The sequence below is a fragment of the Hemicordylus capensis genome, chromosome 2, assembly GCF_027244095.1.
Source record: "Hemicordylus capensis ecotype Gifberg chromosome 2, rHemCap1.1.pri, whole genome shotgun sequence".
Taxonomy (NCBI): domain Eukaryota; kingdom Metazoa; phylum Chordata; class Lepidosauria; order Squamata; family Cordylidae; genus Hemicordylus; species Hemicordylus capensis.
This window is the reverse complement of record NC_069658.1, coordinates 165,816,374-165,843,779: the sequence shown is the minus strand read 5'-3', so window position 1 is coordinate 165,843,779 and position 27,406 is coordinate 165,816,374. Positions and strand designations below refer to the sequence as shown.

The 27,406-nt window shown below is 47.4% G+C and overlaps 4 long non-coding RNA genes across 4 annotated transcripts; all 4 read right to left on the bottom strand.

Moving 5' to 3' along the window:
- Window positions 1-500: 500 nt before the first annotated feature.
- Window positions 501-6,503, bottom strand: LOC128342192 (uncharacterized). Its single transcript, XR_008314826.1, has 2 exons — window positions 2,101-6,503; window positions 501-1,881 (listed from the first exon to the last, which is right to left on the bottom strand). It is a non-coding gene; the product is annotated as an uncharacterized LOC128342192 (long non-coding RNA).
- Window positions 6,504-7,747: 1,244 nt separating this feature from the next.
- Window positions 7,748-8,946, bottom strand: LOC128342380 (uncharacterized). The gene is made up of 3 exons (XR_008314946.1): window positions 8,689-8,946; window positions 8,399-8,566; window positions 7,748-7,857 (listed from the first exon to the last, which is right to left on the bottom strand). It is a non-coding gene; the product is annotated as an uncharacterized LOC128342380 (long non-coding RNA).
- A 655-nt stretch (window positions 8,947-9,601) lies between these two features.
- On the bottom strand, window positions 9,602-11,226 carry LOC128342239 (uncharacterized). Its single transcript, XR_008314855.1, has 3 exons — window positions 10,969-11,226; window positions 10,679-10,846; window positions 9,602-10,137 (listed from the first exon to the last, which is right to left on the bottom strand). It is a non-coding gene; the product is annotated as an uncharacterized LOC128342239 (long non-coding RNA).
- Window positions 11,227-11,461: 235 nt separating this feature from the next.
- On the bottom strand, window positions 11,462-13,509 carry LOC128348276 (uncharacterized). Its single transcript, XR_008318046.1, has 3 exons — window positions 13,252-13,509; window positions 12,962-13,129; window positions 11,462-12,420 (listed from the first exon to the last, which is right to left on the bottom strand). It is a non-coding gene; the product is annotated as an uncharacterized LOC128348276 (long non-coding RNA).
- Between the last annotated feature and the right edge of the window lie 13,897 nt (window positions 13,510-27,406).

Sequence of the window (27,406 nt, the reverse complement as noted above, 5' to 3'; positions counted from 1 at the left end):
CACACACACACACACACACACACCATGACACATGCAGTATCATTTACATGTGGGTTCTTTAGAATGCAAACAGAAACTGAACTCACAAGAATGTATGAATAAAAAACAGTTATATTTATGGAAATATGCATTAGCAGGAACATTTCAACACGCAGCGTAACATATTTCCATCATACATATTTCATTCCCCACTCCCCCCATTGTCTTTAAAGCAGAAGTCAACTCCAGTGCAGGAAACAGTCATGCTCGGTCACCTGGAAAACAATGGGCCAGGATAGACTAAAAAGGATGTTGGGGCCCCCAGGATGTGTGGAGGCCTTGGAGTTCACCCAGAAATCCAGGGGTAAGAGTGCCTCTGAATGTTCCCTCTGATCTTTTTCATCTGTGCGCGGAATGAGTTTTGTTCTGAGTGGAAGAATCAAGGCAGTGTGCGCCTGATCAGCACACAAAAGTGGAATCCTTGTCCCCAGACCCCAGCCCAAGAAGACACGTAGACTTAGTATGGGTAAAAGGGCCACAACTTTATTAACTGTAACAAAAGACATGGCGAACTGGAACACCAGGTGATTAATCACCCTTAGAGAACAGTGCGGGCCAAGAGGACCGGGTTAGAACTCTGACGTCCTACCCAGCACCTTACTGGGCGACACACCCTGGCTCGGGAAACGGGCAGGTACGCCCCGCCCAATTCCTTCAAAGCCAAACCCCCCCTTTCGTAAGAGAGGATCTGGATACTTCAAGGTCTTCGCCCACCCCGGACCGCTCAGCCCAAAGGTTGGTGAAGTCCTGAAGCAGGTTTCATGGCAATCCATTCTCCCCGTGCCGCACAGGCCACAAAGGAGCGATTGACCAGTCACCCGTTTAAATATCCAAGGGTGCTCACCGATGTTCTAATCCTCGAATTACCACCCCGCCCGCACTGTTACTGCCATTGTGACCGGCCTAACTCTAACTATACACCTGGAACACAGAAAAAAACGAAAAAAAAACCCAACAGTGGCCAATGCTTTGGGAGCCAAAAATTCCTACTCGGCCCCGTTGGGCGACCAGTCGCTAGACCCGCTCTATACCAGGGAGGGAGGGAGGGGAATGCCTGTCCCAAACTGAGGAGCACGGGGCGGGGATCATCCCGGCAAAACCCCGCCCCCTGACCCAAAGGGCCAATCGGCCCGCTTCTTGGGCCTCGTGCAGAGCGGGGCTGAGACAAACTCCCTCCCCTTTGCACGAGGCCAAGGGGAGGGGGATTTCTGTAGTCCTGAACACGTAATGTAGGTTCTCTCTCGGCCCATTGCTACTGTCATCAGAGTCATGGGGAGGATGCAGTCCACCGAAGGATTCGTAGAAGCCAGCCTTGAGAGCGTCTCTGCTGTTCTCCAGCCTTTTCAGCTCCCCTTCCATCTCTGGGCTTGGGTCTGTTCAGCTCAGTTTGGGGGCAGAATCGGAACAAAAAGAGAGAAGGTGCTTAATATACGGCTGTTCAAGTCTGCATCAGTTGTGTTGGACATGGCCTGAGATGGGCCACGTTGGAGGGTGTCGGGGATCAGCCAACCCCGACGTTGGGAAGCCTACATTGAGTCAGAGTTCCCCAACACCATCCGGGAATTCCCGACCCATTTTAGAGCTCCATGTGGTGGTGGGGCTCCACATTTTGTCACTGATTGGGGCTGGGGGGCTGCGGGGGGGATGGTTCCATTTGCCCAAATGCCTGCTCACCCATGCATCTTTTATGTAAGATATTTCTTACTTTTTGCCTTTTATTTCACTTACCATTTGAAAAAGAAGGCAGAAGATTACCTCAGTTTCACATCACTTCCCCAGCGATTCTCTGATGTTACATCACTTTTCTTCTGCATTCACTCTGAGAGTACAATTTCCAGGTTACTTTAAAAATAATAATAATTTTGTTTTTAAAAGGAAGGTCCGATTCAATTTTAATTAAATATACAGAGTCTGGTCATCCTTACTACTTCTGGGCCCATTTTCAGAGTTCCCCAGGTAGTTGTCCCAACACCCCCGCCCCCATCTATTTTTTCCTTTCACGATAGATTTCTATGGTGATCCTTGCTGATTTAAAAAATCAGCAGTTTTTGTGACCCTTACCTTTTGAAGGGACTGCAAGAGCCCGGACTGGCATCTGGAGTTCCTAATCCGACCTGATATTTGCAGTCATTCACTGCCATACTTGCTATTAGGACAAATCTTCAGCACAGGTTCTCCAAGCAGTTTATGTAGATAAAATATGAAAGACGGCTCCCAAAGGGCTCGCAATCTAAAAAGGAAGATGGTAGACCCCAGCAACAACCCCGGGAGGGGGACAGTTGCTCCCCCCAATCCGCTAAATAGAAAAGAATCACTGAACAGAATTGATTGATCGGATCAGGACAGAGAAACAGAGATATGGCATGCATGCGTCACTCTTAAAAGTTGCAGTAACAACAACAACAGCAATAACAATAATAAGGATAATACCTTTGAGGTAAAAAGAGCTCCGATGGATGGAGTGCACTGTCCTTCTCTCCAACACTGTTTTCCAGATCTAAAATTCTGACCAAGCAGCAGAAGTCTGCAACAATAAAAGTGAGACCTCATGCAGGTTGGGACCTATCTGTCCTGCAACCTCCCACCCACTGTGAAGCGAATGCATGGTTTATGGTTTTATTTGGGGAGAAGCATCTCCATCAGCATCCCACAGAGAAGAGATCCATAGCGATTTTAACAAGCAAGCTACCTTTAAAAAGGAGAGGCCTCTGGAAACCTCTGGCGATGCTGACAACTAGGAATGTGCATCTCTGGTTGGAATAGCTTGGAAAAGAATTCAAGTTAATGCAGAAAGACATACATCCAAGTCAGTTGAAGTTTTGTTTTTGTTTTGTTTTTTAATTAAGCCAAGAAGCCGTGGTGGGTTAGTCTGGGGAGATGTGTCTGGGGGAGCAAAAAAGTGGGTCTGGAGCGGGGGCGGCAATATCACAGGTAGCGGGCAGAGGGAGGTATGGCGGTGGGAGTTGGGCAGGCCGTTACAGGGGAAAACGGTCCAGGCAATTGAGGCCTGTTCCTTTTTCTGGCCCTTCTCCCAACCCTCTGACCCTAGGGAGCTCTGGGAACACTCCTTCGAGGATTAGGGTGCTGCTGCTGAATGCCAGGTCAGTTAACGCAAAAACATCTCTCATCCACGATCTGATTGTGGATGAGCGTGCTGACCTGGTATGTGTGACGGAGACCTGGTTGGATCCGCTGGGCGGGGTCGGTCTCTCTCAGCTTTGTCCTCCAGGTTTCCAGATCGTGCAGCAGCCCCGCCTCGAGGGTCGGGGAGGAGGCGTTGCAGTCATCTTTCGAGAGACCCTCCCTGTTTCCAGGTGCCCGGTCAGGCAATCTCAGAATTTTGAGTGTTTGTCCTTGAGGGTGGGCCTCCGAGATAGGCTGGGGATTCTGCTGGTGTACCGACCACCCCGCTGCACTTCAGTCTCCCTACCTGAGCTGGCGGGGGTGGTCTCGGAGGTGGCCTTGGGTTCCTCCAGGCTTATAGTTTTGGGGGATTTCAATGTCCACGCTGAGGCCCCCCTAGTGGGTGCGGCTCAGGATTTCATGGCCTCCATGGCAACCATGGGCCTGTCTCAATTGGTATCGGGCCCTACCCACGTGGCGGGACACACTCTGGATCTGGTTTTTGCCGACCGGGAAATAAATGATCTGGAGGTGGGGGAATTTGAGACCACTCCCTTGTCATGGACAGATCATCACCTGGTGGGGTTTAGTTTGACTGCTCCGTCTGCCCTCTGCAAGGGTGGTGGGCCGATTAAGATGGTCCGCCCCCGGAGGCTTATGGATCCGCTTGGATTCCAGACGGCCCTCGGGGAGTTTCCAGTGTCCAGAGCTGGTGACCCTGTCGACGCCTTGGTTGATCTCTGGAATGGAGAGATGGCCCGGGCTGTTGACACGGTTGCCCCCAAGCGCCCTCTCCGGCTTAGTGGAGCCCGTTCCGCTCCTTGGTTTTCCTCGGAGCTTAGGGCGATGAAGCAACTCGGACGACGGCTGGAGCGACGCTGGAGGAAGAGTCGTCACGAATCTGATTGAACACGGGCTAGAACCCATTTTAGGGACTACGCCGTGGCGGTGGGGGCGGCGAAGAAACGTTTTTTCTCCGCCTCCATTGCGTCTGCTCAGTGCAGGCAAACAGAGCTGTTTCGTGTGGTGAAAACATTGCTCCACACATCCCCCCCGGACAATGGGGGAGGAGCCATCTACAGCTCTTTGTGATCGGTTTGCCTGTCACTTTGCAGATAAAGTCGCTTGCATCCGTGCTGACCTGGACTCCAGAGTTTTGGCAGTTCCGGCAGACGTGCCTTTGGCACCATCTGGTCCCGTTGTGTTGGATTCTTTTTGGTTGGTGCGGCCTGAGGATGTGGACAAGATCCTGGGCAGTGTGCGGGCGACTTCGTGCGCTCTTGACCCTTGCCCTTCATGGCTAATAAAAGCTGCCAGGGAGGGGACAGGCAGATGGCTGGAGGTGATGGTTAATGCTTCATTAAGGGAGGGCAGGATGCCATCGTGCCTTAAGGAGGCGGTGGTAAGACCTCTATTAAAAAAGCCCTCCCTTGATCCCTCCAGCATGGACAACTATAGACCTGTGTCTAACCTGCCCTTTTTGGGCAAGGTGATGGAGCGTGTGGTGGCGTCCCAGCTGCAGAGGGTCTTGGATGATACGGATTATGTGGACCCTTTTCAATCTGGCTTCCGCCCCGGGTATGGGACTGAGACTGCCTTGGTCGCTCTAGTGGATGACCTACGCCGGGAACTAGAACCCTGTTGGTTCTGCTGGACCTCTCGGCGGCGTTCGATACCATCGACCATGGTATCCTTCTGGGCCGCCTCTCGAGTATGGGAATCGGAGGCACTGCGTTGCAGTGGTTCCGGTCCTTTCTTGAGGGGAGGGTCCAGAAGGTGGTGCTGGGGGACTACTGCTCGGCCCCGTGGCCGTTGGCCTGTGGGGTCCCGCAGGGTTCGGTCTTGTCCCCCATGCTGTTTAACATCTACATGAAGCCGCTGGGAGAGGTCATCCGGGGATTTGGACTGAGTTGTCAGCAATATGCGGATGACACTCAGCTCTATCTCTCCTTGTCATCTGATCCTAGGGAGGCGGTGGATGTCCTGAACCGGGGACTGGAGGCCGTGATGGGTTGGATGTGGGCTAACAAACTGAAATTGAATCCGGATAAGACGGAGGTGCTGTTGGTCAGTAGGAGAGCCAATCGGGATGTGGAGATTTTACCAGTTCTGGATGGGGTTGCACTCCCCTTGAAGGAACAAGTACGCAGCTTGGGGGTACTACTGGACCCAGCTCTGCTCTTGGAAGCTCAGGTGGAGGCGGTGGCCAGGGGTGCCTTTGCACGGCTTCGCCTGGTGCGCCAGCTGCGTCCCTTTCTCGAGAGGGCAGATCTGGCCACAGTTACCCACGCCTTAGTCACGTCGCGGCTGGATTACTGTAACGCGCTCTACGTGGGGCTGCCCTTGAAGAATATCCGGAAACTGCAGCTAGTGCAAAACGCGGCAGCGAGGGTGTTATCCAGAGCTGCCCGTTGGGAACATATCACCCCCATTTTGAAAGAGCTGCACTGGCTACCGGTTCGTTTCCGGGTCCAATTCAAGGTGCTGGTTTTGACCTTTAAAGCCCTAAATGGTTTGGGCCAGGGTATTTGAGGGACCGCCTGCTCCCAAGGGTTGCTGCCCGCTTGACGAGGACATCTGAGGGGGCCCTGCTCCGGGTGCCGACAATGAGAGAGGCCCGGCTGTCGTACACTCGGGACAGGGCCTTCTCTGTTGCTGCCCCCAAACTCTGGAATGCTCTCCCAGTGGTCATTCGCTCCTCGGACTCCATCATGGCTTTTAGAAAGCTTGTAAAGACTTGGCTTTTTACCCAGGCTTTTACATAATCGTTTTTACTGCTGCTTCTGGGTGTTTTTATTTCTTGTATTGTTTTATGCCTGTTTTTATACTCTTAGCATGTTGTTTTTATTGTGTTTTTATTGTATGTTTTTAACTTTTGTAAACCGCCTTGGGGCTATATTTTAACGAAAGGCGGTATAAAAATGCAAAAATAAAAAAATTAAAAAAAAAAGTTAGGATGACTTCCACAGTGGCCGGTAGTCAGGGATCATGGGAATTGTAGTCAAACATCTACAGGAGGGCCGGAGTGGTGCCACTCTGGATTATGGGATGACCACAGTTGGGATACCTACTCTTTATCGTTCTGCAAAAAAAAAAGGAATACTGTAGAGCTGCAATCGGTGCAGCAGAGGGAAACTGAAATGATCGAGGGGCTGATCTTGCCCTTACTAAAGTGCACGTGATGAATGTAGAGTTTATTCTGGCTTTCTTCTTAGCTTCTCCCAACCTATGTAGGAGAGTCGCTAAGAAATGTCAGTGCCGAAATTAAAAAATAAAATAAATTGTCATCTGGCATGGAAAATGCCCAGTACAGATGGGGCTTCATCAAACCAGTCAGGCCCAGTTACTCACCCCATCCTCATCACAGGACCCCCGCCTTCTTTGGTGATCTGCCTTCCTCAACTTAAGCAGGTGCATTCACCTCCGCTCAATCTTGTGTCAATTTCTCAGGCCGGGCGTTCTCGCAATCCGTGTCTGAAGAGTCTTGAATGCTAAAATGCTAAACATCGTCTTCAACAAAGACACAACCTTCCAAAAGGCTTTTTGTGTCTGTGCAAGATAGCATGGTTGCCGCCTAGGCTGCAGGCACCTCTCTTGCTGACAAGGCAATCAAACTATTTCTTTAGTCAAGACAGTTCTCAAAACCCTTGCATGACACAACCAATTTAAACATTTGCATGTGAAATGATTCCTTCCATTTTATCAATAGACAGAAAAGCATCAAAACCTTGAGCCCAGCATTCAAAATCAATGCTTTCCTTGAGTAAGGAATAAGGATCCGAGATGGCCATGAGCGCACTAAAGAAGAACTCATCTCTTCATGGGTCACTCAAGACTTGGGACACAGCGCATATAAAACACGCAACGTGATCCATTTGATTCAGACTTTATCATGAGCATGAATAAAAGTGGGTGGTCACTCGATCCAAATTTAACACTACACCCCTGGCTGAAAAATACGTCCACAAGGCCCTGACAGAATTTAAAGACACCAATTGTCTTGCCCAGTTGAGCCATTGGAGATTCCAAGCTCATGGGACTCCAGTCCACTGGCTTAAAGCTGCCCAAACATGGAATTTAAAAAAAATGGTATCATGGCCAATTCACTCTAAGGGAACCTAGAGATTGTGTGCTCAGTCAAGCTGGGGGATGCAATTTAAAAATCGAGGCCCACACAGGCCCTGATCTTGCCCAATTCCATACAGAATTTAAAAACCCTAGAGGTCTTGCCCAATCAGAATACAATTGTAAAGGTCAAGCTGGGGGATGCAATTTAAAAATCGAGGCCCACACAGGCCTTGATCTTGCCCAATTCCATATACAATTTAAAAATCCTAGAGATCTTGCCCAATTCGATCAAGACAGAATTTAAAAACCCTAGAGGTCTTGCCCAATCAGAATGCAAATTTAAATGTCCAGACACACATTGTGGTCCGAACCTTGCCCAATCAGTCTGGGAATATCTCTTGTGCCATAACAGAGGCACCCCAGGATGTGTGCCCTACTGTTCAACATCTCCTGGCATCAATGAAAATGTGGTGCTTTAACTGTCAAAAAGAGAGAATAAACCCAAGGTGGTCTGGAAGCTTACTGGGCTATAACAACAACAACAACAACAACAACAACAACAACAACAACAACAACAACAACATGAAGCTGACCTTGTTTCCAGTTGTAGCTGTTCCTCAGAAGTAACTGTAAATGATACAGACATTGTGTTAGGCAATGTTCTGAGTAATTGTTCATTTCACCCTTTGGCCAAAAGCTTGGGGCAATGTCCATCCATCTCTTCCTGTGCTCCCCACTCATGATTTAACCTCACCACTGTCTCATAAGGTAGGGAAAGAAGCAAGAGATTGCTCAAGTTTCCCCCATGGACCTTTAGTCTGGGTGAGGTTTGGAAGCCAAGTCCTGATCAGATACTAACGCCTGGCACATCGGTTGGGTTGCTTTGAAAGCTGCAAGGTCAGGGCAAGATGGAAACCCTGAGGGAGGAGGAGACCAATCATACTGTTCTCCCTGCTCAAAGTGGGCCAGGGTTCCAATGCTTACTGTGGCTGGTCAAGGCCTGCTTTGAACAGGGCTGGTGGGCGAGTCTGCTCTGGCTTTGGGGCCAGGAAGAGGAGGAGTCATTTTTTACGGCTTGCTCGGTCCCCACTGCATGGGGTGTGTGCCCCAATTTCATGGTGCCTGGGGAAACTAGAGCCTGGTATTTTGCCACATTTGGAATACTTACAGTGTATCCTTCCGGTCGCCAGATTACCAAAAAAGCGATACTGTCGAACTGAAGAAGGTGCAGCAGAAGAGGGAAACCGAAATGATAAAGGGGCTGATCCTGCTCTTCCCAAAGTGGTTCTCCCACTGTAGAGTCTCTTCTCTCCTTCTTCTTAGCTTCTCCCGACCTCTGTAAGAGAGTCATTGAGAAATGTTAGACTGCCTTACATTTATCTACTAATTGGGCATCTGTTATGGAAGAAGCCCAATACAGATGGGGCATCATCCAACCAGTCAGGCCCAGTTACTCACCCCATCCTCACCACTGGACTCCTGCCGCCTTTGGTGATCTGCCTTCCTCAACTTAAGCAGGTGCATTCGCCTCCATTCACTCGGGTGTCAATTTCTCAGGCCAGGCGTTCTCGCAATCCGTGTCTGAAGAGTCTTGAATGCTAAAATGCTAAACATCATCTTCAACAAAGACACAACCTTCCAAAAGGCTTTTTGTGTCTGTGCAAGATAGCATGGTTGCCGCCTAGGCTGCAGGCACCTCTCTTGCTGACAAGGCAATCAAACTATTTCTTTAGTCCAGACAGTTCTCAAAACCCTTGCATGACACAACCAATTTAAACATTGGCATGTGAAATGATTCCTTCCATTTTATCAATAGACAGAAAAGCATCAAAACCTTGAGCCCAGCATTCAAAATCAATGCTTTCCTTGAGTAAGGAATCAGGATCCGAGATGGCCATGAGCGCACTAAAGAACTCATCTCTTCATGGGTCACTCAAGACTTGGGACACAGCGCATATAAAACACGCAACGTGATCCATTTGATTCAGACTTTATCATGAGCATGAATAAAAGTGGGTGGTCAGTCGATCCAAATTTAACACTACACCCCTGGCTGAAAAATATGTCCACAAGGCCCTGACAGAATTTAAAGACACCAATTGTCTTGCCCAGTTGAGCCATTGGAGATTCCAAGCTCACGGGACTCCAGTCCACTGGCTTAAAGCTGCCCAAACATGGAATTTTAAAAAAATGGTATCATGCCCAATTCACTCTAAGGGAACCTAGAGATTGTGTGCTCAGTCAAGCTGGGGGATGCAATTTAAAAATCGAGGCCCACACAGGCCCTGATCTTGCCCAATTCCATACAGAATTTAAAAACCCTAGAGGCCTTGCCCAATCAGAATACAATTGTAAAGGTCAAGTTGGGGGATGCAATTTAAAAATCGAGGCCCACACAGGCCCCGATCTTGCCCAATTCCATACAGAATTTAAAAACCCTAGAGGTCTTGCCCAATCAGAATACAATTGTAAAGGTCAAGCTCGGGGATGCAATTTAAAAATCGAGGCCCACACAGGCCTTGATCTTGCCCAATTCCATATACAATTTAAAAATCCTAGAGATCTTGCCCAATTCGATCAAGACAGAATTTAAAAACCCTAGAGGTCTTGCCCAATCAGAATGCAAATTTAAATGTCCAGACACACATTGTGGTCCGAACCTTGCCCAATCAGTCTGGGAATATCTCTTGTGCCATAACAGAGGCACCCCAGGATGTGTGCCCTACTGTTCAACATCTCCTGGCATCAATGAAAATGTGGTGCTTTAACTGTCAAAAAGAGAGAATAAACCCAAGGTGGTCTGGAAGCTTACTGGGCTATAACAACAACAACAACAACAACAACAACAACAACAACAACAACATGAAGCTGACCTTGTTTCCAGTTGTAGCTGTTCCTCAGAAGTAACTGTAAATGATACAGACATTGTGTTAGGCAATGTTCTGAGTAATTGTTCATTTCACCCTTTGGCCAAAAGCTTGGGGCAATGTCCATCCATCTCTTCCTGTGCTCCCCACTCATGATTTAACCTCACCACTGTCTCATAAGGTAGGGAAAGAAGCAAGAGATTGCTCAAGTTTCCCCCATGGACCTTTAGTCTGGGTGAGGTTTGGAAGCCAAGTCCTGATCAGATACTAACGCCTGGCACATCGGTTGGGTTGCTTTGAAAGCTGCAAGGTCAGGGCAAGATGGAAACCCTGAGGGAGGAGGAGACCAGTCATACTGTTCTCCCTGCTCAAAGTGGGCCAGGGTTCCAATGCTTACTGTGGCTGGTCAAGGCCTGCTTTGAACAGGGCTGGTGGGCGAGTCTGCTCTGGCTTTGGGGCCAGGAAGAGGAGGAGTCATTTTTTACGGCTTGCTCGGTCCCCACTGCATGGGGTGTGTGCCCCAATTTCATGGTGCCTGGGGAAACTAGAGCCTGGTATTTTGCCACATTTGGAATACTTACAGTGTATCCTTCCGGTCGCCAGATTACCAAAAAAGCGATACTGTCGAACTGAAGAAGGTGCAGCAGAAGAGGGAAACCGAAATGATAAAGGGGCTGATCCTGCTCTTCCCAAAGTGGTTCTCCCACTGTAGAGTCTCTTCTCTCCTTCTTCTTAGCTTCTCCCGACCTCTGTAAGAGAGTCATTGAGAAATGTTAGACTGCCTTACATTTATCTACTAATTGGGCATCTGTTATGGAAGAAGCCCAATACAGATGGGGCATCATCCAACCAGTCAGGCCCAGTTACTCACCCCATCCTCACCACTGGACTCCTGCCGCCTTTGGTGATCTGCCTTCCTCAACTTAAGCAGGTGCATTCGCCTCCATTCACTCGGGTGTCAATTTCTCAGGCCAGGCGTTCTCGCAATCCGTGTCTGAAGAGTCTTGAATGCTAAAATGCTAAACATCATCTTCAACAAAGACACAACCTTCCAAAAGGCTTTTTGTGTCTGTGCAAGATAGCATGGTTGCCGCCTAGGCTGCAGGCACCTCTCTTGCTGACAAGGCAATCAAACTATTTCTTTAGTCCAGACAGTTCTCAAAACCCTTGCATGACACAACCAATTTAAACATTGGCATGTGAAATGATTCCTTCCATTTTATCAATAGTCAGAAAAGCATCAAAACCTTGAGCCCAGCATTCAAAATCAATGCTTTCCTTGAGTAAGGAATAAGGATCCGAGATGGCCATGAGCGCACTAAAGAAGAACTCATCTCTTCATGGGTCACTCAAGACTTGGGACACAGCGCATATAAAACACGCAACGTGATCCATTTGATTCAGACTTTATCATGAGCATGAATAAAAGTGGGTGGTCAGTCGATCCAAATTTAACACTACACCCCTGGCTGAAAAATATGTCCACAAGGCCCTGACAGAATTTAAAGACACCAATTGTCTTGCCCAGTTGAGCCATTGGAGATTCCAAGCTCACGGGACTCCAGTCCACTGGCTTAAAGCTGCCCAAACATGGAATTTTAAAAAAATGGTATCATGCCCAATTCACTCTAAGGGAACCTAGAGATTGTGTGCTCAGTCAAGCTGGGGGATGCAATTTAAAAATCGAGGCCCACACAGGCCCTGATCTTGCCCAATTCCATACAGAATTTAAAAACCCTAGAGGTCTTGCCCAATCAGAATACAATTGTAAAGGTCAAGCTGGGGGATGCAATTTAAAAATCGAGGCCCTCACAGGCCCCGATCTTGCCCAATTCCATACAGAATTTAAAAACCCTAGAGGTCTTGCCCAATCAGAATACAATTGTAAAGGTCAAGCTGGGGGATGCAATTTAAAAATCGAGGCCCACACAGGCCTTGATCTTGCCCAATTCCATATACAATTTAAAAATCCTAGAGATCTTGCCCAATTCGATCAAGACAGAATTTAAAAACCCTAGAGGTCTTGCCCAATCAGAATGCAAATTTAAATGTCCAGACACACATTGTGGTCCGAACCTTGCCCAATCAGTCTGGGAATATCTCTTGTGCCATAACAGAGGCACCCCAGGATGTGTGCCCTACTGTTCAACATCTCCTGGCATCAATGAAAATGTGGTGCTTTAACTGTCAAAAAGAGAGAATAAACCCAAGGTGGTCTGGAAGCTTACTGGGCTATAACAACAACAACAACAACAACAACAACAACAACAACAACAACATGAAGCTGACCTTGTTTCCAGTTGTAGCTGTTCCTCAGAAGTAACTGTAAATGATACAGACATTGTGTTAGGCAATGTTCTGAGTAATTGTTCATTTCACCCTTTGGCCAAAAGCTTGGGGCAATGTCCATCCATCTCTTCCTGTGCTCCCCACTCATGATTTAACCTCACCACTGTCTCATAAGGTAGGGAAAGAAGCAAGAGATTGCTCAAGTTTCCCCCATGGACCTTTAGTCTGGGTGAGGTTTGGAAGCCAAGTCCTGATCAGATACTAACGCCTGGCACATCGGTTGGGTTGCTTTGAAAGCTGCAAGGTCAGGGCAAGATGGAAACCCTGAGGGAGGAGGAGACCAGTCATACTGTTCTCCCTGCTCAAAGTGGGCCAGGGTTCCAATGCTTACTGTGGCTGGTCAAGGCCTGCTTTGAACAGGGCTGGTGGGCGAGTCTGCTCTGGCTTTGGGGCCAGGAAGAGGAGGAGTCATTTTTTACGGCTTGCTCGGTCCCCACTGCATGGGGTGTGTGCCCCAATTTCATGGTGCCTGGGGAAACTAGAGCCTGGTATTTTGCCACATTTGGAATACTTACAGTGTATCCTTCCGGTCGCCAGATTACCAAAAAAGCGATACTGTCGAACTGAAGAAGGTGCAGCAGAAGAGGGAAACCGAAATGATAAAGGGGCTGATCCTGCTCTTCCCAAAGTGGTTCTCCCACTGTAGAGTCTCTTCTCTCCTTCTTCTTAGCTTCTCCCGACCTCTGTAAGAGAGTCATTGAGAAATGTTAGACTGCCTTACATTTATCTACTAATTGGGCATCTGTTATGGAAGAAGCCCAATACAGATGGGGCATCATCCAACCAGTCAGGCCCAGTTACTCACCCCATCCTCACCACTGGACTCCTGCCGCCTTTGGTGATCTGCCTTCCTCAACTTAAGCAGGTGCATTCGCCTCCATTCACTCGGGTGTCAATTTCTCAGGCCAGGCGTTCTCGCAATCCGTGTCTGAAGAGTCTTGAATGCTAAAATGCTAAACATCATCTTCAACAAAGACACAACCTTCCAAAAGGCTTTTTGTGTCTGTGCAAGATAGCATGGTTGCCGCCTAGGCTGCAGGCACCTCTCTTGCTGACAAGGCAATCAAACTATTTCTTTAGTCCAGACAGTTCTCAAAACCCTTGCATGACACAACCAATTTAAACATTGGCATGTGAAATGATTCCTTCCATTTTATCAATAGTCAGAAAAGCATCAAAACCTTGAGCCCAGCATTCAAAATCAATGCTTTCCTTGAGTAAGGAATAAGGATCCGAGATGGCCATGAGCGCACTAAAGAAGAACTCATCTCTTCATGGGTCACTCAAGACTTGGGACACAGCGCATATAAAACACGCAACGTGATCCATTTGATTCAGACTTTATCATGAGCATGAATAAAAGTGGGTGGTCAGTCGATCCAAATTTAACACTACACCCCTGGCTGAAAAATATGTCCACAAGGCCCTGACAGAATTTAAAGACACCAATTGTCTTGCCCAGTTGAGCCATTGGAGATTCCAAGCTCACGGGACTCCAGTCCACTGGCTTAAAGCTGCCCAAACATGGAATTTTAAAAAAATGGTATCATGCCCAATTCACTCTAAGGGAACCTAGAGATTGTGTGCTCAGTCAAGCTGGGGGATGCAATTTAAAAATCGAGGCCCACACAGGCCCTGATCTTGCCCAATTCCATACAGAATTTAAAAACCCTAGAGGTCTTGCCCAATCAGAATACAATTGTAAAGGTCAAGCTGGGGGATGCAATTTAAAAATCGAGGCCCTCACAGGCCCCGATCTTGCCCAATTCCATACAGAATTTAAAAACCCTAGAGGTCTTGCCCAATCAGAATACAATTGTAAAGGTCAAGCTGGGGGATGCAATTTAAAAATCGAGGCCCACACAGGCCTTGATCTTGCCCAATTCCATATACAATTTAAAAATCCTAGAGATCTTGCCCAATTCGATCAAGACAGAATTTAAAAACCCTAGAGGTCTTGCCCAATCAGAATGCAAATTTAAATGTCCAGACACACATTGTGGTCCGAACCTTGCCCAATCAGTCTGGGAATATCTCTTGTGCCATAACAGAGGCACCCCAGGATGTGTGCCCTACTGTTCAACATCTCCTGGCATCAATGAAAATGTGGTGCTTTAACTGTCAAAAAGAGAGAATAAACCCAAGGTGGTCTGGAAGCTTACTGGGCTATAACAACAACAACAACAACAACAACAACAACAACAACAACAACATGAAGCTGACCTTGTTTCCAGTTGTAGCTGTTCCTCAGAAGTAACTGTAAATGATACAGACATTGTGTTAGGCAATGTTCTGAGTAATTGTTCATTTCACCCTTTGGCCAAAAGCTTGGGGCAATGTCCATCCATCTCTTCCTGTGCTCCCCACTCATGATTTAACCTCACCACTGTCTCATAAGGTAGGGAAAGAAGCAAGAGATTGCTCAAGTTTCCCCCATGGACCTTTAGTCTGGGTGAGGTTTGGAAGCCAAGTCCTGATCAGATACTAATGCCTGGCACATCGGTTGGGTTGCTTTGAAAGCTGCAAGGTCAGGGCAAGATGGAAACCCTGAGGGAGGAGGAGACCAGTCATACTGTTCTCCCTGCTCAAAGTGGGCCAGGGTTCCAATGCTTACTGTGGCTGGTCAAGGCCTGCTTTGAACAGGGCTGGTGGGCGAGTCTGCTCTGGCTTTGGGGCCAGGAAGAGGAGGAGTCATTTTTTACGGCTTGCTCGGTCCCCACTGCATGGGGTGTGTGCCCCAATTTCATGGTGCCTGGGGAAACTAGAGCCTGGTATTTTGCCACATTTGGAATACTTACAGTGTATCCTTCCGGTCGCCAGATTACCAAAAAAGCGATACTGTCGAACTGAAGAAGGTGCAGCAGAAGAGGGAAACTGAAATGATAAAGGGGCTGATCCTGCTCTTCCCAAAGTGGTTCTCCCACTGTAGAGTCTCTTCTCTCCTTCTTCTTAGCTTCTCCCGACCTCTGTAAGAGAGTCATTGAGAAATGTTAGACTGCCTTACATTTATCTACTAATTGGGCATCTGTTATGGAAGAAGCCCAATACAGCTGGGGCATCATCCAACCAGTCAGGCCCAGTTACTTACCCCATCCTCACCACTGGACTCCTGCCGCCTTTGGTGATCTGCCTTCCTCAACTTAAGCAGGTGCATTCGCCTCCATTCACTCGGGTGTCAATTTCTCAGGCCAGGCGTTCTCGCAATCCGTGTCTGAAGAGTCTTGAATGCTAAAATGCTAAACATCATCTTCAACAAAGACACAACCTTCCAAAAGGTTTTTTGTGTCTGTGCAAGATAGCATGGTTGCCACCTAGGCTGCAGGCACCTCTCTTGCTGACAAGGCAATCAAACTATTTCTTTAGTCCAGACAGTTCTCAAAACCCTTGCATGACACAACCAATTTTAACATTGGAATGTGAAATGATTCCTTCCATTTTATCAATAGTCAGAAAAGCATCAAAACCTTGAGCCCAGCATTCAAAATCAATGCTTTCCTTGAGTAAGGAATAAGGATCCGAGATGGCCATGAGCGCACTAAAGAAGAACTCATCTCTTCATGGGTCACTCAAGACTTGGGACACAGCGCATATAAAACACGCAACGTGATCCATTTGATTCAGACATTATCATGAGCATGAATAAAAGTGGGTGGTCAGTCGATCCAAATTTAACACTACACCCCTGGCTGAAAAATATGTCCACAAGGCCCTGACAGAATTTAAAGACACCAATTGTCTTGCCCAGTTGAGCCATTGGAGATTCCAAGCTCACGGGACTCCAGTCCACTGGCTTAAAGCTGCCCAAACATGGAATTTTAAAAAAATGGTATCATGCCCAATTCACTCTAAGGGAACCTAGAGATTGTGTGCTCAGTCAAGCTGGGGGATGCAATTTAAAAATCGAGGCCCACACAGGCCCCGATCTTGCCCAATTCCATACAGAATTTAAAAACCCTAGAGGTCGGGCCCAATCAGAATACAATTGTAAAGGTCAAGCTGGGGGATGCAATTTAAAAATCGAGGCCCACACAGGCCCTGATCTTGCCCAATTCCATACAGAATTTAAAAACCCTAGAGGTCTTGCCCAATCAGAATACAATTGTAAAGGTCAAGCTGGGGGATGCAATTTAAAAATCGAGGCCCACACAGGCCCCGATCTTGCCCAATTCCATACAGAATTTAAAAACCCTAGAGGTCTTGCCCAATCAGAATACAATTGTAAAGGTCAAGCTGGGGGATGCAATTTAAAAATCGAGGCCCACACAGGCCTTGATCTTGCCCAATTCCATATACAATTTAAAAATCCTAGAGATCTTGCCCAATTCGATCAAGACAGAATTTAAAAACCCTAGAGGTCTTGCCCAATCAGAATGCAAATTTAAATGTCCAGACACACATTGTGGTCCGAACCTTGCCCAATCAGTCTGGGAATATCTCTTGTGCCATAACAAAGGCACCCCAGGATGTGTGCCCTACTGTTCAACATCTCCTGGCATCAATGAAAATGTGGTGCTTTAACTGTCAAAAAGAGAGAATAAACCCAAGGTGGTCTGGAAGCTTACTGGGCTATAACAACAACAACAACAACAACAACAACAAGAAGCTGACCTTGTTTCCAGTTGTAGCTGTTCCTCAGAAGTAACTGTAAATGATACAGACATTGTGTTAGGCAATGTTCTGAGTAATTGTTCATTTCACCCTTTGGCCAAAAACTTGGGGCAATGTCCATCCATCTCTTCCTGTGCTCCCCACTCATGATTTAACCTCACCACTGTCTCATAAGGTAGGGAAAGAAGCAAGAGATTGCTCAAGTTTCCCCCATGGACCTTTAGTCTGGGTGAGGTTTGGAAGCCAAGCCCTGATCAGATACTAACGCCTGGCACATCGGTTGGGTTGCTTTGAAAGCTGCAAGGTCAGGGCAAGATGGAAACCCTGAGGGAGGAGGAGACCAGTCATACTGTTCTCCCTGCTCAAACTGGGCCAGGGTTCCAATGCTTACTGTGGCTGGTCAAGGCCTGCTTTGAACAGGGCTGGTGGGCGAGTCTGCTCTGGCTTTGGGGCCAGGAAGAGGAGGAGTCATTTTTTACGGCTTGCTCGGTCCCCACTGCATGGGGTGTGTGCCCCAATTTCATGGTGCCTGGGGAAACTAGAGCCTGGTATTTTGCCACATTTGGAATACTTACAGTGTATCCTTCCGGTCGCCAGATTACCAAAAAAGCGATACTGTCGAACTGAAGAAGGTGCAGCAGAAGAGGGAAACCGAAATGATAAAGGGTCTGATCCTGCTCTTCCCAAAGTGGTTCTCCCAATGTAGAATCTCTTCTCTCTTTCTTCTTAGCTTCTCCCGACCTCTGTAAGAGAGTCATTGAGAAATGTTAGACTGGGCATCTGTTATGGAAGAAGCCCAATACAGATGGGGCATCATCCAACCAGTCAGGCCCAGTTACTCACCCCATCCTCACCACTGGACTCCTGCCGCCTTTGGTGATCTGCCTTCCTCAACTTAAGCAGGTGCATTCGCCTCCATTCACTCGGGTGTCAATTTCTCAGGCCAGGCGTTCTCGCAATCCGTGTCTGAAGAGACTTGAATGCTAAAATGCTAAACATCATCTTCAACAAAGACACAACCTTCCAAAAGGCTTTTTGTCTCTGTGCAAGATAGCATGGTTGCCGCCTAGGCTGCAGGCACCTCTCTTGCTGACAAGGCAATCAAACTATTTCTTTAGTCCAGACAGTTCTCAAAACCCTTGCATGACACAACCAATTTAAACATTGGCATGTGAAATGATTCCTTCCATTTTATCAATAGATAGAAAAGCATCAAAACCTTGAGCCCAGCATTCAAAATCAATGCTTTCCTTGAGTAAGGAATAAGGATCCGAGATGGCCATGAGCACACTAAAGAAGAACTCATCTCTTCATGGGTCACTCAAGACTTGGGACACAGCGCATATAAAACACGCAACGTGATCCATTTGATTCAGACTTTATCATGAACATGAATAAAAGTGGGTGGTCAGTCGATCCAAATTTAACACTACACCCCTGGCTGAAAAATATGTCCACGAGGCCCTGACAGAATTTAAAGACACCAATTGTCTTGCCCAGTTGAGCCATTGGAGATTCCAAGCTCACGGGACTCCAGTCCACTGGCTTAAAGCTGCCCAAACATGGAATTTTAAAAAAATGGTATCATGCCCAATTCACTCTAAGGGAACCTAGAGATTGTGTGCTCAGTCAAGCTGGGGGATGCAATTTAAAAATCGAGGCCCACACAGGCCCCGATCTTGCCCAATTCCATACAGAATTTAAAAACCCTAGAGGTCGGGCCCAATCAGAATACAATTGTAAAGGTCTAGCTGGGGGATGCAATTTAAAAATCGAGGCCCACACAGGCCCTGATCTTGCCCAATTCCATACAGAATTTAAAAACCCTAGAGGTCTTGCCCAATCAGAATACAATTGTAAAGGTCAAGCTGGGGGATGCAATTTAAAAATCGAGGCCCACACAGGCCCCGATCTTGCCCAATTCCATACAGAATTTAAAAACCCTAGAGGTCTTGCCCAATCAGAATACAATTGTAAAGGTCAAGCTGGGGGATGCAATTTAAAAATCGAGGCCCACACAGGCCTTGATCTTGCCCAATTCCATATACAATTTAAAAATCCTAGAGATCTTGCCCAATTCGATCAAGACAGAATTTAAAAACCCTAGAGGTCTTGCCCAATCAGAATGCAAATTTAAATGTCCAGACACACATTGTGGTCCGAACCTTGCCCAATCAGTCTGGGAATATCTCTTGTGCCATAACAAAGGCACCCCAGGATGTGTGCCCTACTGTTCAACATCTCCTGGCATCAATGAAAATGTGGTGCTTTAACTGTCAAAAAGAGAGAATAAACCCAAGGTGGTCTGGAAGCTTACTGGGCTATAACAACAACAACAACAACAACAACAACAAGAAGCTGACCTTGTTTCCAGTTGTAGCTGTTCCTCAGAAGTAACTGTAAATGATACAGACATTGTGTTAGGCAATGTTCTGAGTAATTGTTCATTTCACCCTTTGGCCAAAAACTTGGGGCAATGTCCATCCATCTCTTCCTGTGCTCCCCACTCATGATTTAACCTCACCACTGTCTCATAAGGTAGGGAAAGAAGCAAGAGATTGCTCAAGTTTCCCCCATGGACCTTTAGTCTGGGTGAGGTTTGGAAGCCAAGCCCTGATCAGATACTAACGCCTGGCACATCGGTTGGGTTGCTTTGAAAGCTGCAAGGTCAGGGCAAGATGGAAACCCTGAGGGAGGAGGAGACCAGTCATACTGTTCTCCCTGCTCAAACTGGGCCAGGGTTCCAATGCTTACTGTGGCTGGTCAAGGCCTGCTTTGAACAGGGCTGGTGGGCGAGTCTGCTCTGGCTTTGGGGCCAGGAAGAGGAGGAGTCATTTTTTACGGCTTGCTCGGTCCCCACTGCATGGGGTGTGTGCCCCAATTTCATGGTGCCTGGGGAAACTAGAGCCTGGTATTTTGCCACATTTGGAATACTTACAGTGTATCCTTCCGGTCGCCAGATTACCAAAAAAGCGATACTGTCGAACTGAAGAAGGTGCAGCAGAAGAGGGAAACCGAAATGATAAAGGGTCTGATCCTGCTCTTCCCAAAGTGGTTCTCCCACTGTAGAGTCTCTTCTCTCCTTCTTCTTAGCTTCTCCCGTCAGTTTAAAAATCCTAGAGATCTTGCCCATTTTGATCGACATAGAATTTAAAAACCCTGGAGGTCTTGCCCAATCAGAATGCAAATTTAATTCTAGTCTCACATTGAGGTCTGAACCTTGCCCAATCCAGTCTGCAAATATCTCTTTTTACATAACAAAATAGACATAAAATTTATACTAATTTGCCACTAGCAAGCAATTATAGTCTTATCCACCCTTTGGCCAAAAGCCAGTAGATAACAAGAGATTGGCCCCAATTCCCCCCAGCAAGCTTCAGGCTGAATGAGAATTGGGCCCCAGATCCTCATCTGATCCTTATCTCCTGACACTTTTCTTGGGTTGCTTTGAAAGGCACAGGAGGAGAGGTTGGTAACCCCCAGGGAAGAGAAAGGCCAGAAGGACAGTTATTCCTGCTCAAACAGGGCCAGGGTTCTATCATTGATGGTTGCTGGGTAACAGTTGCTGCTCAATGGCTGCTTTGAACAGGGTTGTTTGTCTTCTAGTGGTAGTTTTCCAGTGCCTGCTCTGCCCCCACAGCATGTGGGGTGTGCCCCATTTCATGGCGCTTTGGGAAATGACCTTTTTGCTTTCTATGGGATTTTAGTTTTGGTTGGCCACTTTGGTGCCTGTGGAGAAAGGCAGGGCACAGATGTTCAAATAAAAGTCAAGTAATGATTAGCCCGGTCTGCTTGGAGAGGCAAGGTCCCCCTGTGGACTGAGCAACGGGGCACCCAGCAAAGCGGTGATGCCCTTTCGGTTAAGCAGGGGGAGAGCATCTGGCCCTGTCCAGCCCCACTACGGCATCCCTCCAGCGGCTCTTGCTGGGGTCTCCCTTCTTTCTGCGTGGACTGTGAGCCCTCTGGGGACAGCAAACCTTACCCCTGTGCAAACTGCTCTGAGAAGAGTTTGCTTTTTGTTGAAAAACAGTATACAGATAATAGTAACATTAAAGAAACAAGAACTGAGGGCCATGGTGCTTTCTATCTTCTCAATAAAGATATATATTTTAAAATAATTATATGTGTTATTACTATTATTATTATTATATTTACACACAATCTACTAGATGTTATTGACTGCATTTGATTCATCATCATCATCATCATCATCATCATCATCATCATCATCATCATCATCGTTGCTACTACTAGTATCCCAGCTAAAAGAGCAAAGAGGCAACTTTAAAAAGTGGTGATTCTCTTATATGTAGCAGGGGGAGAGCAACTGGCCCTATCCATCTCCAGCACAGCATCCCTCCAGTGACTGTTGCTGGTGTCTATCTTATGTTTCTTTTTTAGATTCTGAGCCCTTTGGGGGACAGGGAGCCATTTTTAAAATTTATTCATATTTATGTAGACTACTTAAGAGGACTTCTGTTGGAAAGTGGTATAGAAATATTATAAGTATCAGCTTTTTTGCTTGTCCCTGTTTTTCCTGCTTGTGCCACTTTCTAGTTCCCAAGTGTTTCCCAATATAGTTTTTACTGGGGAGGGCTAATCCAGTCCTGGGCGAAGCTATAATTAAGCAGATGGACTAATAGCACAGCAGGAAAACGACTAGACTAGGGAGCCAGAGGTTGCCAGTTCCAATCCCCGCTGGTACTATGGAAAAAACCTCTATCGGGCAGCAGTGATATAGGAAGATGCTGAAAGGCATCATCTCACACTGTGCAGGAGATAGCAATGGTCAACCCCTCCTGTATTCTACCAAAGACAACCACAGGGTTCTGTGGTCGCCAGGAGTCGAGATTGACTTGATGGCACGCCTCACTTTTTCCAGTGGTTACCGAGGAATACAGGAAGGTCCTCAATGCTTTGCCTTCTCAGCGGGATGCTGCTGTCCCTCCGTGGCTTCCACAGTCCCTGGCTGCTCTGGCTAGTAGTTTCTTTCCTTGGTCAGCTTGGCTCTTTATATCCATGGCGCCACACACCCTGGAAGCTGCCATATACTGAGTCAGACCCTTGGTCCATCTAGCTCCAGATTGTCTCCTTGGACGGGCAGCGGCTTCTCCAAGATTGCAGGCAGGAGCCTCTCTCAGCCCTATCTTGGAGATGCTGCCAGGGAGGGAATCTGGAACCTTCTGCATGCAAGCCTGCAGATGCACTTCCCGGAGCGGCCCCTCCATCCCCTGAGGGGGGAATATCTTACAGGGCTCACATGATGTAGTCTCCCCTTCCGATGTAAACCAGGATGGATCCTGCTTAGCAAAGGGGACCATTCAGGCTTGCTACCAGCTCTCCTCCCCTTCCTCTCCAAGAACCCAAGCCGCCCAGCTGCCTAGGAGCCACCGTGAACCAAGAAGACCTCCAGCTGACAACACAGCCAGCTAGGAAAAGAGCTCCAGAGGGCCACCTGGGCCCTTCCAGCTTATGGCCACGCCCCCCAATGTGATGTCACTCACAGGCATATGTGGCTGGCATGCAGGAGGGCTCCCCGGGGAGACGGGTGCACCTGAGCTCACTGTCCCCTGACTCCAGTGGCAGCAGATGAGTCGGGCAAAAATGGTTGCTTTGGGATCCCCCCCCTTCATGGAAGCCTCTTTACAGGTCTAATTTGGGCTGTTGGTGGTTGTGGTCTTCCAGGCAACACTGCCTCCAGGGTGGTGTCATGGTTAGAGTGTTGGACTAGGACTGGGGAGGCCGGGGCTCTAATCCTCATTCAGCCATGACATTCCCTGGCGGACTCTGGGCCAGTCACGTCTCTCTCAGCCTCGCCCACCTCACAGGGTTGTTGTGAGGATAAACACAAGCACGCACACTGCTCTGTGCTCCTTGGAGGAAAAGTGGGATGTTAAATACATACATACATACATACATACTCCACTGTGCCCCCTGGAGCTGTGGGGGGCAAGTCATTCAAGTCAGGGCATCACTTCTAGGGTCAAGGGATCCACTTTCCACTGCTCAATCTACAGCTGTTGCTTGAAGGGAGAGATCCCTTTGGTTCTCCACAGGAGTCCCCCAAACTTTGGTTGGCCGATAGAAGCCAGGAACAGAAGGGGTCTCTTCTGTCAGTGGAGGCTGGTGGGCAGGGCAATGAATGGGGCACAGCTGCGGGTAACCACAGGCCAACCCGGGACTGAGAATTCACACACACACACACACACACACACACACACACACACACACACACTCCCCTTTATCACTGTTTGCTCCCAGAGGTCCTCAACCGGTGGTCCTCTAGATATTGCTGGACTAGAACTCGGGTTCATTGTTGGCCTTTGAGAGAGCCCTTAACACCTCTCTGTTTGGCCTGGGGGCTTTACAGAAAGGGCTGTTACCCCGAATCTCCTCCGGAGGAGAGAGTGTGCGTTCATACTCCAGCCGTACATACCCCCAAGTCCATTCAAGCTCCTTACAGCAATGATGTGGACTTGAGGATTTTTATTCCAGACTATAAAACAGATATGATTCCAGCATTTCAGAAGGCAGGATTACCACCAAAGCACAAGTCTGGCAAGGTTGGTGGATAGTATACTCATGTTTGTCTGTAGTGCTTTGCCCCTCTTGGGTAAGCCCTCCTTTCAAAGTGTCTGCAATACAGATTTACCACAAGGTTTTACAGGGAGAATGTTTTCTGTCCACTCATGCGCACACACACCAGGGAAGCCTTATTCAGACATTATGTTGTACTAGTATTTTTCAGCCCGTTGAAATAGCGGGCGCTAGTTGCCTTCTCCACCTCTGTACAGAGCGGTATCTGTGGACAACGTACCCTCATTGTGCAAGTGTTGAACATAACACGTGAATCACTCTACCTGTGTACAGAGCGGTATCTGTGGACAACGTACCCTCATTGTGCAAGTGTTGAACATAACATGTGAATCTGGCTACTGAGTTCTCAACCTTGTGTTGCACTGTAGCATGCTAAGAAGCAGAAGCCCTGATGGGGCCATGCAGACAGGAACGGGCTTGTTTTTGGTTTAGCTGCCACCCCACTGATGTGCCTGAGTGCACCTCCTCACTTTCCCCCATATCAATGGACCACCTATGTTCATTCCATCGGGGAAATCTCCAGTGCATCACTTGGAAATGTGGTTGCCTACCTTCCGTCCTGATGCTTCATGTCCCAGCCCTCACTGACAAGGATCCTTTTACGTGTGTCCATCTGCTATCAGTGTTGGGGATTTTGTTCGTCTCTAACACTATGCTCAGTTTGTGCCTGAATTGTCTCCTCTGAAAGGAGTGCTGGTGAGTGTTGCTGCTGGCTCTCTCAAGAATTTCAGTGGCATAAGCATTATGATATACAGACACTAGGGGAAAGAAACATTCCCTAAAGCCTGATTTTACACGTTTACTGTGCAATGGATTCCCTTTCAATAGGATCTGGGCCCGGCAGGAGCCGCTTTTCGGTGGGTTCTTGGCACAGCTCTACAGTCATGCTCAGTGGCCTGCAGTCACCTGGACAGAGCAGTTGTGCAGTTTCTGTAGGCACAATTGCTGCCCGACTGAGATCGGGGCAAGAGTTTGGGGTGAAGCTGTTGTGCAATTCGCCCTGCCCATTGGTTGAGGGCCTTTAGCATTCCATTCAGAATCCCGTCTCTAGCTGTTAGAATCTCATCTCTACCTGCTGTTTCTAAGTTAACCTGCTAACTCAGAAACAGCAGTCTATTACCACTGGAGAGATAAAATGTACTAGTAAGTATTGAGGCCCTATCTAGAAACATCCATCTTTTGGGCTACCAACTCCAAATGGCAAATGGATAATATCCATGAGATATCTTGGAAAATATCCTCAAAGCCTGAAAATAGGGCAATAGTTTTGATCAATCTGGAAAAGCTTGTAAAGGAACTGAATATGAGATAGTATCCTTGTAACTTGTGATGTGAGTGTAGAGTGCAGTGACCTTCCACTTGCAGATCATCTCAATGGCCATTAAGTAAGATTGACAGGAACACACTCTGATCGTTGTTCTTACTTCAGGTTGATGAATGTGTGTCACATATTCACTGGATCATTGAAACATCGGGTGGTAACTCGCATCTCTGAATAGGCTCCCCTAACAACACCACAATTGCAACCTCCATATCACCTCAAGCGCAAAGCTTTTCCATGGAGTTGTTGTTTTGGACATTTAGCCATGAGCTGGGTGAATATGTATGTATGAATTAGCCTTTAAAATTGTTTGCTTTGGGGGTCGGGGGGGGGATCAACATTCTTTCCATTTGGCTCTTGCATCTCTGCATATCTTCAAATCCACTAGAGACGTCTCATTCAAATTGTAGCAGAGGTTATATGCGCAAAGGTGACCAATTCAGATGTCGCATTTTCTCTGTTTTGTGTGTTTTCAGTGCTCAACTGCAGCCTCTATGAAATATTTTTGTTCATACAAGGTGTATTTTTGTCTCCCTTACAAGTGGAAGACAGCTCGGAGCTCTCTTTTTCAGGGAGAAGATGATGTGAACATGTGGAATGGAGGAATACAGGCCAAATCGGGCAAGATATTCTAGTATGATTTGGGTTCCATGTCTGGGGGGAAGAAAATGAGCTACCTGCCCACCCTAAGATGAAATGCTCCTCCCAGGAAGCACAGAACATCTGTCTTGGTGTAGGGAGCATAAACAAGAAAGAGCCCACCAGGCATCAAGCAATTGCATCGTCTGCAGCTGGGTTTTCAAACTGTGTTCTGGGGGACCCTGGGATCCCACAGAGGCATCTCAAGGGCTCCTCAATGAGAAGGTCAGGAATGGTGGGCATGTTCTGCCTGAAAGACAACCTGCTCTCTTCTTTTTAACCAACCTTGTGTTGGAGCTAGAAGAAAGAGTTAACTGTGTTTCAAACCACAGTCAAAGTCCAGGTGAGGAAACAGTGAGGCCCCTCATTTTGTGTTTCTTTTTCTATGTAAACTGCTTTGGAAAACATTTGTGGAAAAGCAGTCTATAAATAGTAGTAGTCCATAGTAAGAAGAAGCTTCCCCCAGGAAGGCTGAAAGCAGGATGCCATCCATCCTCAGGCAGTCAAGCTCCACATTATTGACCCTTCCAAAAGAATCTACAATTCCTGGGGAATATCATCTGTATGTATGAGGGCCAGCTTGGTTCCAGCATTTTTCAAAAATGGTGCGGCATGCTTACAGCCAGAGCAGCGTTCTAGAGAGTGTGCTACACTTGGACTAAGACCACCTGTGACAAATGCTTGCTTTCCCATGAAACTGACTGAGTGATATTCCCCAGGAAGTGTTAATTCTCCTGGAAGGGTCAATAATGTAGAGCTATGACTGCCTGAGGATGGATGGCATCCTGCTGTCAGCCTTCCTGGAGGAAGCAGAATGTTCTTATTATTCGCTACTACCACCACCACTACTACTATATAGATCTTGCTTTTCCACTAAGGTTGTGCTCCAGTTCATGGCAAGGCTTTTTCAAAAAATGCATTCCATTAACCCTCCTGTCCTTTATGTTACACAGGTCCCTGTTTTCCAAATCCACACTCTGTTGGACCGAGTTCATAGAACTCAGGGTACGTGTACCGTGTGAAGCCCTCCAGTACATCAAAGCCAACCATGGAAGATACCTGTGAAGGCATGGGACTGGAAGACCACGCTACCCAATGTACAGGCCAATGGGATATGTCCCATTGATGAATGGGAAGACATCATTCAGCTCGACTGACCTGTCTATAAGACACAACCACCTGTTGTGGCCCTTATCCAGCCCTTCTTTCCCCCATCAGGAAGTCATGGCTAGAAGAAGTTTTCCGTTCTGAGATGCTCCCTTCATTTTGCCAGAAAGACCCAATTAAGGGATGTATTAATTGCGGGATTTTGTTTTCAGTATCACACAAAAATTGGTGGCTTTCACATTTTCATACCAAGGACAATACATTCTATTAATGTTTTATTTTTATATAATGTGTACTGTTTATTGTAAGCCTCCCAGAGACATAAGTTTTGGGTGGTACATAAATACATTAAATAAAATAAATCAATTGATAATGTAATTCTGCTCTTGGAATCTTATTTTCTCTCTCGCGGAGTAGTTCAAACGGGCCACCATGCAAGCACATCGCTTTTAGCATGTGCAGGCAAGGCGTCAGCCTGGGCACTGCAGCCTTCCATAAAGATCAACTTTCAACATTTTAACGGGTGGGGAGCAGGCCGTGCCCTTCCTTCTAGACGCCCTGATTGATTGGGTTGTGTCTCTCCAGTGGTGTTTCTGCCTTTCCCACTCTTGCAAATGTCAGGGGAACATCACTTTTCTAGCCTCCATACATTTTCTGCAGGGAAGAAAAATAAACCAGGCAAAAGAGG